Genomic DNA, 11,226 nt, shown 5'->3' on the forward strand with positions numbered 1-11,226 from the left:
CATGCATGTGCTATGGGAAAATTTTGAGGTGTAGTTCAAGTACCTTTAATGGCTGATTTTTGTTATTTTTGCTAAAGAACAAATTTTGTATAAAACATGCCTGTGACAATTTTTGTACAGTTATTGTATACTATGAAGAACCTAGGAAAAATATTAATTCTGTTGTTTGACACTTTTCATAGTACAAAGTAATTTCATGCTCATTTTTAAACTATAGCTTGTCATTTTTGTGTAGGATAGTTTACTTATCCAAATGCCATGAAATTTTTATGGTAGTTTGCTTAGGATAGTATTATGCTACTGTAATTTTCTCAAATTTTTAGGAGCATCAGAAATATATGTTGCTATTCAAACCTATTATTAATTAGGGTTTAAGCAAGTGTTGCTTAAGTGTGATTAAGAAATTAGTAAAGCTTTGGTGTATCTTTGAAGCATTTCATAAGATATGTTGACTTAACATATTAGTAGTAGAAGAGAATGCAGTAGATGACATGTGCTTGTAGTATAGTTTCTTGGATGATGTTGACTACCTTGCATTTAAACATATCCATTGCATTCATCTCCTTAGATGCACCGTTTGCATAATCACTTACGCACATTGCATCATACAGGATCGCAAACCGAGAACCCAGTCGTCATACCCGAGGAGCCCGAGGAGCAGCTCGAGGTGCAGCAGCAGGAAGTGCCAGAAGCCGACGAGGAGGACGTTGAAGAACTTCCGGAGTGCCCTGATCACCGTCCGAGCTCTTTCGAGAGAGGCAAGCCCCGGAGCATTTTTCTCCTAGTTTGCGATTATTTAATTAAATGCTTTACTTTAATTGATGCATTACGTTCAGGAGTTGTTTGCAACCGTTGCTGCATTATACCTTGTCTACCTTTGTTATACTATATCCTTGTTACCCTGGTATCCGTAGTCAAGTCAATGCTTAGCTGGCTTAGACCGGTAGAAGTTAGGTGATTTCCTGTCACCTGCGAGCTATAGGTGATTACCTGGATCTGCTTGGATGACTATGAAGTCATGGTATAACTAAGTGTTAAAGGAAGTTGAGACCGGACGGAGACTTGCAGAGTTTTGGACTGTAGTGTTTTCCGTCTGTGTCGATTAAGGACCGACCGTTGTTGGGCCTCGAGTCATGTTGAACGCATGCCTTACATTTAGCTGGCCGGATAAAGTATCTTCCGACCGTGAAGCTAGGAGATTTTTCGGGCCGAGTAGATTGCCCGCAACGCACTGTGCTGGAGCAGGTGTGGTAGGACACGGGGGCGGGATGATAAGACCAAAGTGCAGTCGATCGGCCCCCGGGTACATGTGGTTCCTGGCAAACTCAAGATTCCTGGAAAGTTGACTCAGTGATCAATATCTCACTTTAGCGGGTGAGTGAGGTTTGTGTAAGGAATAAATCACCAGCTGGTTAGGAATCGATTCGAATCGCCATCGCTCCTGGATAGTGAGCACTTGACTTGAGTTACTTCATCGTAGTAAATGTTATGGAACACTTGGACAGTTATAATGAATATGACAGTATGGAAGTTGTTTAATGATCATTGGTTATCATTATCTGCTTAATCACATGTTTACTCTAGTATAGGTGCAAATCTAGTCGACAGGTTAATAATAATTAACTTGGCAATAATGCTTTTAGAAAGGTTCTTGAAATGCTAAAAATGCTTCTTTTTGCAAATGAGTCAGCTACCCTACTATAAAGCCCTTCATAATCCTTGGTGTCATTTATTTTTGGTTATGTCGGGTAAGTCTAGCTGAGTACCTTCTCATACTCAGGGTTTTATTCTCACTTGTTGCAGTTGGGCAGATGTATTACGGCTACTGTATCAACTGCCTTTATCCTGCGATGGGTGATGCTTAGGACCATGGGCATGGTCATTCCTTACGTCTCATCTGATGCTTTTGTTGGAGATGATCATTCGCTGGCACTATATTTAAACTCCGCGTGAGTGTGTGGTTTGAACAAATGACTTCCGCTACTTTTATTCGAACTGGTTTGTAATAACTATGTTTAAACTCTGATGTATCTGTGATACGAACTTTTATGTAAGTTGTGATGGTGACCGCTAAACTTATTACGATCATGGCTGGGACACGAGTTGGTTTGAAATCCTTCGTGATTTCACGGACTACCAGGTTATACGGGCTTAAGTTTGTTCAATCGTCTGCTCTGGTGGATGATTTTCTTACTTAATTTCGTATAATTGGTCGGTTCTGTCACAGCTGGTATCAGAGCATGGTTTAGCGTGTTACTGTTCACAAGTGTATTTAAAACAAAAAGGCATTTGGAAAACGTGATTTTTAAAACTATAAAGTGTGCCAGTGATCATATCCTTTATGCCTAGTTAAGGACCTTAGGTGGCTTAATTAAGTACTGACTGGGGTTCTTGCATCATATTTCTCTTTCGTCGCTCATACGGCGTGCTATTGTATGAGTGCCACTTGTTTGAGTGGTAATGTATGGATCATTTGCCTCTACGCCTCGGTAAGTGTGAGTTGTGAGAGCATGATCGGATACACCGCCGATCTAGGGTGAATGCTTATATGATGCTGGAGTAATTACATGTTCTACGCATGTTTTACAAAGGTATCTCATGAATGGGTCTTCCGTCTGTGGAGGCGATGTTGTCAGTAGGACGATGGTTCGGGTAGTTACTACCATTGTACACGTATCTGGAGATTCGTGTAGAGCGTGTAGATAAAACTTTACTGTTTTTATGCATTCATTGGGAATTGGGCTGAAATGAATCTTCTGCAGGTACATAACAACGCTATCATGTAGAACGTATTAGCTACGTATTGAGAGATCGTTGTATGCCACCGAATTCGTCGTTAGAAATTATTTATTTCTTAAGTTTGTGAGAACGTACGACACGTACATACATCATGTTACTTATGCATCTCATTCATCTCATGCATTCCTTCCCTTATAAATTGATTATCTCATTTTGATAAAAGATGTATCACCAAAAATATGTTTCCCCGAGGTAATAAAAGAACTTTTGCTACAGATGGCCCGCACGAAGCAGACCGCCCGTAAGTCCATCGGAGGAAGAGCACCTCGACGTCCGTTGGCCCTGAGGGAGCACCGCACCATGGACACCTTCTTGAGCGAGTTTGGCATGCCAACTTTGCTTTGGAGAGTGCTCCATGATGTGGGGTACCCAGAGGGTCAAGAGCCGGTGTACTCATGGAATGAGAGCCAGTTAGCAGAGGATGGACTTGCAGTGGTGGAGATCACGGTTCCTGCTCTCGGTGATGCTCCGGATTGGGATGGTTGGCATTTGGAGTTTGAGGGTCGTACTCCAGCTAAGGGTGCAGAGGGAGCAGCCTTCCGTGTCATCAGGGACATCATGAGCAGATTTCCTAGTGAGCTTGTAGCAGCTCTGGCTGGTACTTTTCCTAGGGATGATCCTTGTGATGCCATTTGGGTTCAGCCTCAGGGAAGTGCATTGGTCAGAGGTCTAGCTGAAGGACAGGCTAGCGACAACCAGGCAATGAGTGCTATGTTCGCCGCCATCAGAGCGTATGAGGGTCTTGAGAGTACCTACTGGACTTTGACTGGCTTGCGTAGTGAGGATAAGCTAAAAGGGAAGAGGCAGAAGAAGAGACAGGCACGTGCTATAGCTAGCTTGCAGGAGCAGTTAGCTGATATGAACTTACAGAGAGATCAGGCAGTTGAGAGAGGTGATAGAGCTATGCAGCGAGTGCATACGTTGACTCAAGCCAACAACAATGCAGACCGCATGATTGGACAGCTGGTTCAGGAAAGGAATGAAGCCTGGAACGCAAGAACCCTTCTACTGCAGAGGGTCGATGAGCTAGAGGAATACAACGGCTACTTGCACGAGGAGTTTCATGTGCTCTACAATGGGGTTGGCCCATATGCTCCACCAGTCGCCGCTGGCATGGACATTGACAACGACAACGAGGACGAGCCTGCAGTTTCACCTGGGGGCGATGGTGATGTCTCCGATCCTGACGATGGCCCCGAAGAGTAGGCTAGTTGCCTTGTGCTAGCATCTAGGTCTTGTCGTGATGACCTTTCTTTTGTTGGCATGTAATCTATCGTATGTTGCTTCGAACGTATGAGACTTGGCATGTGGTTGGAACTTGATTTTCGAATGCGATATCTGAACACATAAAAAGTCTAGTGTATGTATACTGGCAAATTTGGTTGTATGGACGCGATGTTTGCCATTGAAGCAATTCGATTAAGTGCTGTTGTTTTAATTGGGATGCGATTGTTGTGCCTCTATTTTATTGTATGAGTTTATTCTCTCCAGTAAATTCAGTACGGCATAAATTTTTCCTTCACTCGCAATTATTACAGCTTCACTCAATCGTTACTTGTTGCTGAAATATGCAGATGACAAACACTCGCCGAACCACGTATGAGGCCGCTGAGCCCGGTGCCAACGGTGCGGGGACCGGTGGTGGTGGTGGAAACCACGGCAACAACAATGAACCTCCCCATGAACCACATTTGCCACCTCCTCCCCCGTTTACCCCCGAGATGTTCCTCACACAGCTGCTCGGGAGTCAGCGCAACGCGGAACAATCCCAGAAGAACATGGAGGATCTTCTTCGAACCATCGCCAACAACGTTCAACGTGGTAACAATCAAGGTGGTGGCATGGGAGTGAACCAATATAGCAGCTTCAAAGATTTCATGGACACCAGGCCGCTAGTATTCAAGGAAGCAACAGAGCCACTCGATGCTGAGGAATGGATCAACACGATGGAAGATAAATTCCGTGTGTTGAGGATGACGGAGGTTCTAAAAATGGAGTATGCTGCACTTCAATTGCAAGGACTGGCGGGAATGTGGTGGAAGCACCATCGCACTACCTTCCCTCCAAATGCTCAAATTTCTTGGAGAGAGTTTGCTGAGGCCTTCCGTGGAGCCTATATTCCACCAGGGCTGACCGAGATGAAGTTGGGAGAGTTTCTGGCGTTGAACCAGGGCACCAAGACCGTGACGCAATACCTGCATGCCTTCAACAACTTGTGTCGCTATGCTCCTGACATGGTTGACACAGATGCTAAAAGAATAGCTAGTTTTAAGAGGGGTCTCAATCCAAAAATGATGAAGCATGTTGGTACCAACAACCGCGTCAGATTCAATGACTTCATCAGCGACTGTCTGAAGCAGGAGAAGAATAACAATGCCAGCACCACAGCCAAGACATGCAAGAGAGCCTTTGAAGGTGGGCCGTCTTAAGCTAGAGCCCCTATGGGAGGTCGTCCCCCATATCGCCCATCGGCACCAGGCGCTAGGTTTCGGCCACCTCAGCCAAGAAGTCAGAATTTCTGTGGACCTCAAAAGCCATACAAGATAGCAGTACAGCCCAACAAGACAGCCGCAACTACGGTACAAGGCAGTTCTAAGGGAGCTGTGGGATCTGCCAGGACAGTGAGAGGACCCTGTTATAACTGTGATCAGCCCGGTCATTTCTTGAGGTTTTGTCCATACCCGCCCAAAAAGAAGCAGCAGACTTATAATGCTAGAGTGCATAGTACGACAGTGGATGAAATTCCAGAGGGAGAGCCCATCACTGCTGGTAAGTTTCCTGTCAATGAAAACCCTGCAGTTGTTCTATTTGATTCTGGATCATCGCATTCTTTTATGAGTCAAGCATTTGCACAGAAACATGGACAACGATGCACAGAATTGGGTTATGGGTACCGTATAAGCTCAGCAGGGGCTGATGTTTTGACCAACCAGATGGTTCGAGGGGCAACCCTTGAATTAGGTAGCAGGAAGTTCTGAGTGAACTTGATAGTAATGCCTAGGTTAGTCTTGGATGTCATTATAGGGATGAATTGGATGAAGGATTGGGGAGCAGTCATAGATACTGGAAGTCGAGTACTTACCCTTAAGGATCCCCTGGGTGAGGGTACTTTCCAAGTACCATTGCCTCAGAGAACAGACCTGATAAGTGTTACCTGTGCTACGGCAGTCATTCCTATTCATCAGATTCTGGTAGTGTGTGAATTCCCGGACGTATTCCCAGATGAGCTACCAGGTCTTTCGCCAGATAGGGAGATTGAGTTTGGAATTGAGCTAGTCCCCGGAACAGCTCCGATTTCAAGGAGACCCTATCGGATGCCTCCAGATGAGTTAGCTGAGCTGAAGAAGCAATTAGAAGATTTGTCAAAAAAGGGGTTTATTCGGCCAAGCAAGTCTGAATGGGGATGTCCTGCTTTGTTTGTGAAAAAGAAGAAAGAGGGCATGTTGAGAATGTGCGTAGATTACAGGCCACTCAATGCTGTGATTGTCAAGAATAAATATCCCTTGCCATATATTGATGTTCTATTTGACCAATTATCCAAGGCCAAGGTGTTCTCAAAAATAGATTTGAGATCCGGTTATTATCAGATTAAGATTAGGCCACAGGATATACCGAAAACTGCATTTTCCACCAGATACGGGTTGTATGAGTATCTTGTCATGTCCTTTGGCTTGACAAATGCTCCTGCGTACTTTATGTTTTTGATGAATACAGTTTTTATGCCAGAATTGGATAAATTTGTGGTAGTACTCATCGATGACATTCTGGTGTACTCCGAGAACGAGAAAGATCATGAAGAGCATCTGAGAACTGTCTTGACCAGACTTAGAGATCATCAATTGTATGCTAAGTTTAGCAAATGCGAATTCTGGTTGAAGGAAGTTCCTTTCCTTGGTCACATTCTGTCAGAGAATGGAGTTTTAGTCGATCCAAGTAAGGTGCAAGAAGTTATGAATTGGAAAGCACCGACCACAGTTCCTGAGATTAGAAGTTTCTTAGGACTAGCGGGTTATTACCGTCGCTTTATACCAGATTTCTCGAAGATCGCCAAACCGATGACAAGCCTCCTATAGAAGGATCACAAGTTTGTGTGGACAGAGGAGTGTGAAGCAGCTTTCCACACTTTGTGGAAACTGTTGACCACTGCTCCTGTTCTAGCACAACCAGATATCGAGAAACCATTTGATGTGTTTTGCGACGCATCGAAGACTGGATTGGGTTGTGTTCTTATGCAAGAAAGGAGAGTCATAGCTTATGCATCACGTCAATTGAGAAAGCACGAGGTCAACTATCCAACACATGATCTTGAACTTGCTGCAGTTGTGCACGCCCTAAAAATTTGGAGACATTATCTACTTGGTAATGTGTGCAATATTTTCACGGATCACAAGAGTCTTAAGTATATCTTTACCCAACCAGAGCTAAACATGAGATAGCGCAGATGGTTGGAATTGATAAAGGATTACAACTTGAATGTGCAATATCATCCTGGTAAAGCCAATGTAGTGGCAGATGCTTTGAGCAGAAAGTCACATTATTTAAATGTGCAACCATTACTTGAAGATGGGTTCGATCTAATGCATCTTGCTGTGTTACATAGTATTCAAATTAGTTGCTCTTTGGAAAGTAAGATAATAGAAGGTCAGAAAACCGACAAGGGAATATTCCATATCAAAGAGAAAATAAAAGAAAAGCCGTCTCAACACTTTAAAGTGGATGAACAGGGCATGTTGTGGTTTGACAACCATCTTGTGGTTCCCAAGGATCGAGAGCTTAGGAATAAACTCATGGATGAAGCTCACTTTTCTAAGCTATCTATCCATCCCGAAAGTAGTAAGATGTATCAAGAACTAAGATCTCGCTATTGGTGGACCAAAATGAAGAAAGAAATTACAGCATATGTTGTCAGATGTGACACATGTTGTCGAGTGAAAGCAATTCACATGAAACTTGCTGGTATGTTGCAACCCTTGTCCGTTCCTAGTTGGAAGTGGGACGATATTAGTATGGATTTTATCATGGGTTTGCCCACTACCCCAAAAGGCCATGATTCGATTTGGGTAATTGTGGACCGTCTTACCAAGACCGCTCATTTCTTGCCTGTCAAAACAGATTATCGACCACCTCAATATGCCGAGAGGTATATCGCAGAAATTGTGAGGTTGCATGGTATACCAAAGACCATAGTATCTGATAGAGGCTCACAGTTCACGGCCCACTTTTGGGAACATTTACACAAAGGCTTGGGAACTAGTTTGATTCGTAGTACCGCTTATCATCCTCAGATAGATGGTCAGACTGAACGAGTAAATGATGTTTTGGAGGATATGTTAAGAGCCTGTGTATTGTCTTCCAAGGGATCATGGGAGTCATGGTTACCGTTAGCTGAGTTCTCTTATAATAATAGTTATCAAGAAAGCATCAAGATGGCCCCATTCGAAGCTTTATATGGCAGAAAATGTAGAACACCATTGAATTGGATCGAGCCTGGTGATAGAAGGTATTATGGCATTGACTTTGTAGAAGAAGCCGAGAAGAAAGTTCATATTATTCAGCAGAATTTGAAAGCGGCCCAATCACGTCAGAAAAGCTATGTAGACAGAAGAAGGAGACCCCTTATGTTTGAAGTTGGTGACTATGTTTATCTGAAAGTCGCGCCAATGAAGAAGAAAAGGTTTGGAATCCAAAGAAAGCTTGCCGCGAGATTCGTAGGACCATACAAGATCTTAGAATGAAGAGGTCCGGTAACCTACAAGTTAGAGTTACCTGAAACAATGAGTACCGTTTTCCCAGTTTTCCATGTATCACATCTCAAGAAATGTTTGCGTGTTCCGGAGGAAAGAATAGAACCTCAAGGTATTCGACTCAAATCAGATTTGGTGTATCGTGAACAACCAGTCCAAGTGTTAGACACGAAGGAACATGCTACTCGAAATAGTGTGGTGAAAACATACAAGATACAGTGGGATCATCATGTTGAGGGAGATGCAACTTGGGAAACAGGAGAGTATCTACAAAAAGCTTATGAAGATTTTTATAACAAATGGTTCGTAACCCAAATCTTGGGACGAGATTTTTATAAGGGGGGAGGGCTGTAACACCCCGGTGTTAAGCCTACATTTAGGCACTACAAATCATGCATAGCATGCATCATAAAGCATATTAATCATACATGCCTAATCATGTAAATAACAATTGAAACACTGTTTCGAAACATATGAAACGTGTTGTGAAACCTGAATGTTGCATACCTTTGTTAGAATTGTGTTGCCCTGATTTTGTTTGCTCGGTTAGTAAAACATGTTTGGATATCATGGTAAATCATCTAAAGATGTTTAGTTCAATTTTTGGAGCAAGGTCTGTATTCAAATTAATTCAAAATTTGGCTTCAAAATAAATTCCCAAAAATTAGGGTTTTGAGTTAGATTTGGACTTTGAATTTACAATTCAAAATCTAGAAAGAATTTGGCTTTGGTCATAAAAGCAAAGTTGTAGAGAATTAAATTCTAAACAACTTTCATTTTTGGTACATTTTCAAAAGAGGACATTTTCTTGCTCAAAATAGTATTTGAAAGAGGGCATTTAAAAATTTCTTGAAAATATAATTGAAAAAGGACTTTTTCTCCTTCGTGGGCCGCCGCCTCGCTTCTGGCCCACGGCCGAAGCCAGCCCAGCGCGCCAGTGAACCCGCTCGCGCGCGCTAGCCCACCTCACGCGCCGGCCCACGCGTCCCCGCCTGCCGCGCGTGTCCTGCCTCGGCCCAGCTCCCGCGCTGGCCCGCTCGTCTGGCCTGCTTCGCGTGCGCCGCGCCCGTCGCCGCGCCACGCCCTCGACCGCGTCAGGGCTTGCCCGCCGCGTGGCGCCACCCGTCGACGGTGGCCTGACACCGCATCCACACGCCGCGGCAGCTCTGGCACTGCTGGCCACTGCTTAAGCTACCGCAGAGCTCGCCCGGCATCGCATTTCCTACTCCTCCCTTCGTCTCTCTCTCGGACAGCAGCAACGCGCACGCCCGCCATCGCCACCACGCGCCGCACCTTGCCGGAGCTCGCTCGCCCGGCCATCACAGCTCGCCGGTGACCACTCCGTCTCGCCTAAAGCTCCGCCGTCACCCTACGCACCCCGTGCTCTCGCTACTTCGCCGTGGTAAACATCCCGTCCTTGGTAATTGCTCGTCGGAGCACGGCTGAGCTTGCTGGTGGGCTCCGCTCCCGTGGATTCCCCCTTTCTGCTCCTTTTCCCGCCTTTATTTCGCGCGCACAAGCACCACACGGCGACGTTGAGTCTCCCGAGCGCCTCCTTTCACCATGCCGTGGCCGGAGATGCTCCACCGGCGACGACCCGCGCCGTCGCTCCGCCATTGCCATCGCCGAGCCTCTCTCCCCTGCACCGCCCCTCCCTGTTCACCCCTAGCTAACGTGGTTTACCTTGGAGAGCACGTTGGTGCCCTCCGTTTCGTCGGGGACCTCGCCGTCGGCGAGAGCCGGCCGGTCAACGGCGGCCCTGCCTTGGCTCCAGCTGACGCGTGGGTCCAGCTTGACCGTGGGTCCCGCATGGCAGCCCCTCTAGGTGTGCAGCACCGGGTGCACCCAGCAGTTTTGTCAGTTAATTTTTAAAAGGGTTTAAGAAATGATTTTCAGAATTCTGTTTAAGTGCTTTAGAAAATGGTTGTGTACTCATTTTGGCTCCAAATCTCTTGGAACAAATTTTGCTAGGTTCCTTATCATCAGATCTACTTGGGAAAATTATTGCATATCATTTTTGGGATACTTTTCCGTAGGATTTTATTTAATCATGTATATTGCTGATAACTTGAAAAATGGGTAGAAAAATCTATAGGCTTTAGAAAAATATGATTCCAAGTTTGTTAATCTTTTTATGTCATGTACTTCCTAGGAAAAATATGTTTCATGCATGTGCTGTGGGAAAATTTTGAGGTGTAGTTCAAGTACCTTTAATGGCTGATTTTTGTTATTTTTGCTAAAGAACAAATTTTGTATAAAACATGCCTATGACAATTTTTGTACAGTTATTGTATACTATGAAGAACCTAGGATAAATATTAATTCTATTGTTTGACACTTTTCATAGTACAAAGTAATTTCATGCTCATTTTTAAACTATAGCTTGTCATTTTTGTGTAGGATAGTTTACTTATCCAAATGCCATGAAATTTTTATGGTAGTTTGTTTAGGATAGTATTATGCTACTATAATTTTCTCAGATTTTTAGGAGCATCAGAAATATATGTTGCTATTCAAACCTATTATTAATTAGGGTTTAAGCAAGTGTTGCTTAAGTGTGATTAAGAAATTAGTAAAGCTTTGGTGTATCTTTGAAGCATTTCATAAGATATGTTGACTTAACATATTAGTAGTAGAAGAGAATGCAGTAGATGACATGTGCTTGTAGTATAGTTTCTTGCAT

The sequence above is a fragment of the Miscanthus floridulus genome, chromosome 7, assembly GCF_019320115.1.
Source record: "Miscanthus floridulus cultivar M001 chromosome 7, ASM1932011v1, whole genome shotgun sequence".
In the NCBI taxonomy this organism is placed as follows: Eukaryota; Viridiplantae; Streptophyta; class Magnoliopsida; order Poales; family Poaceae; genus Miscanthus; species Miscanthus floridulus.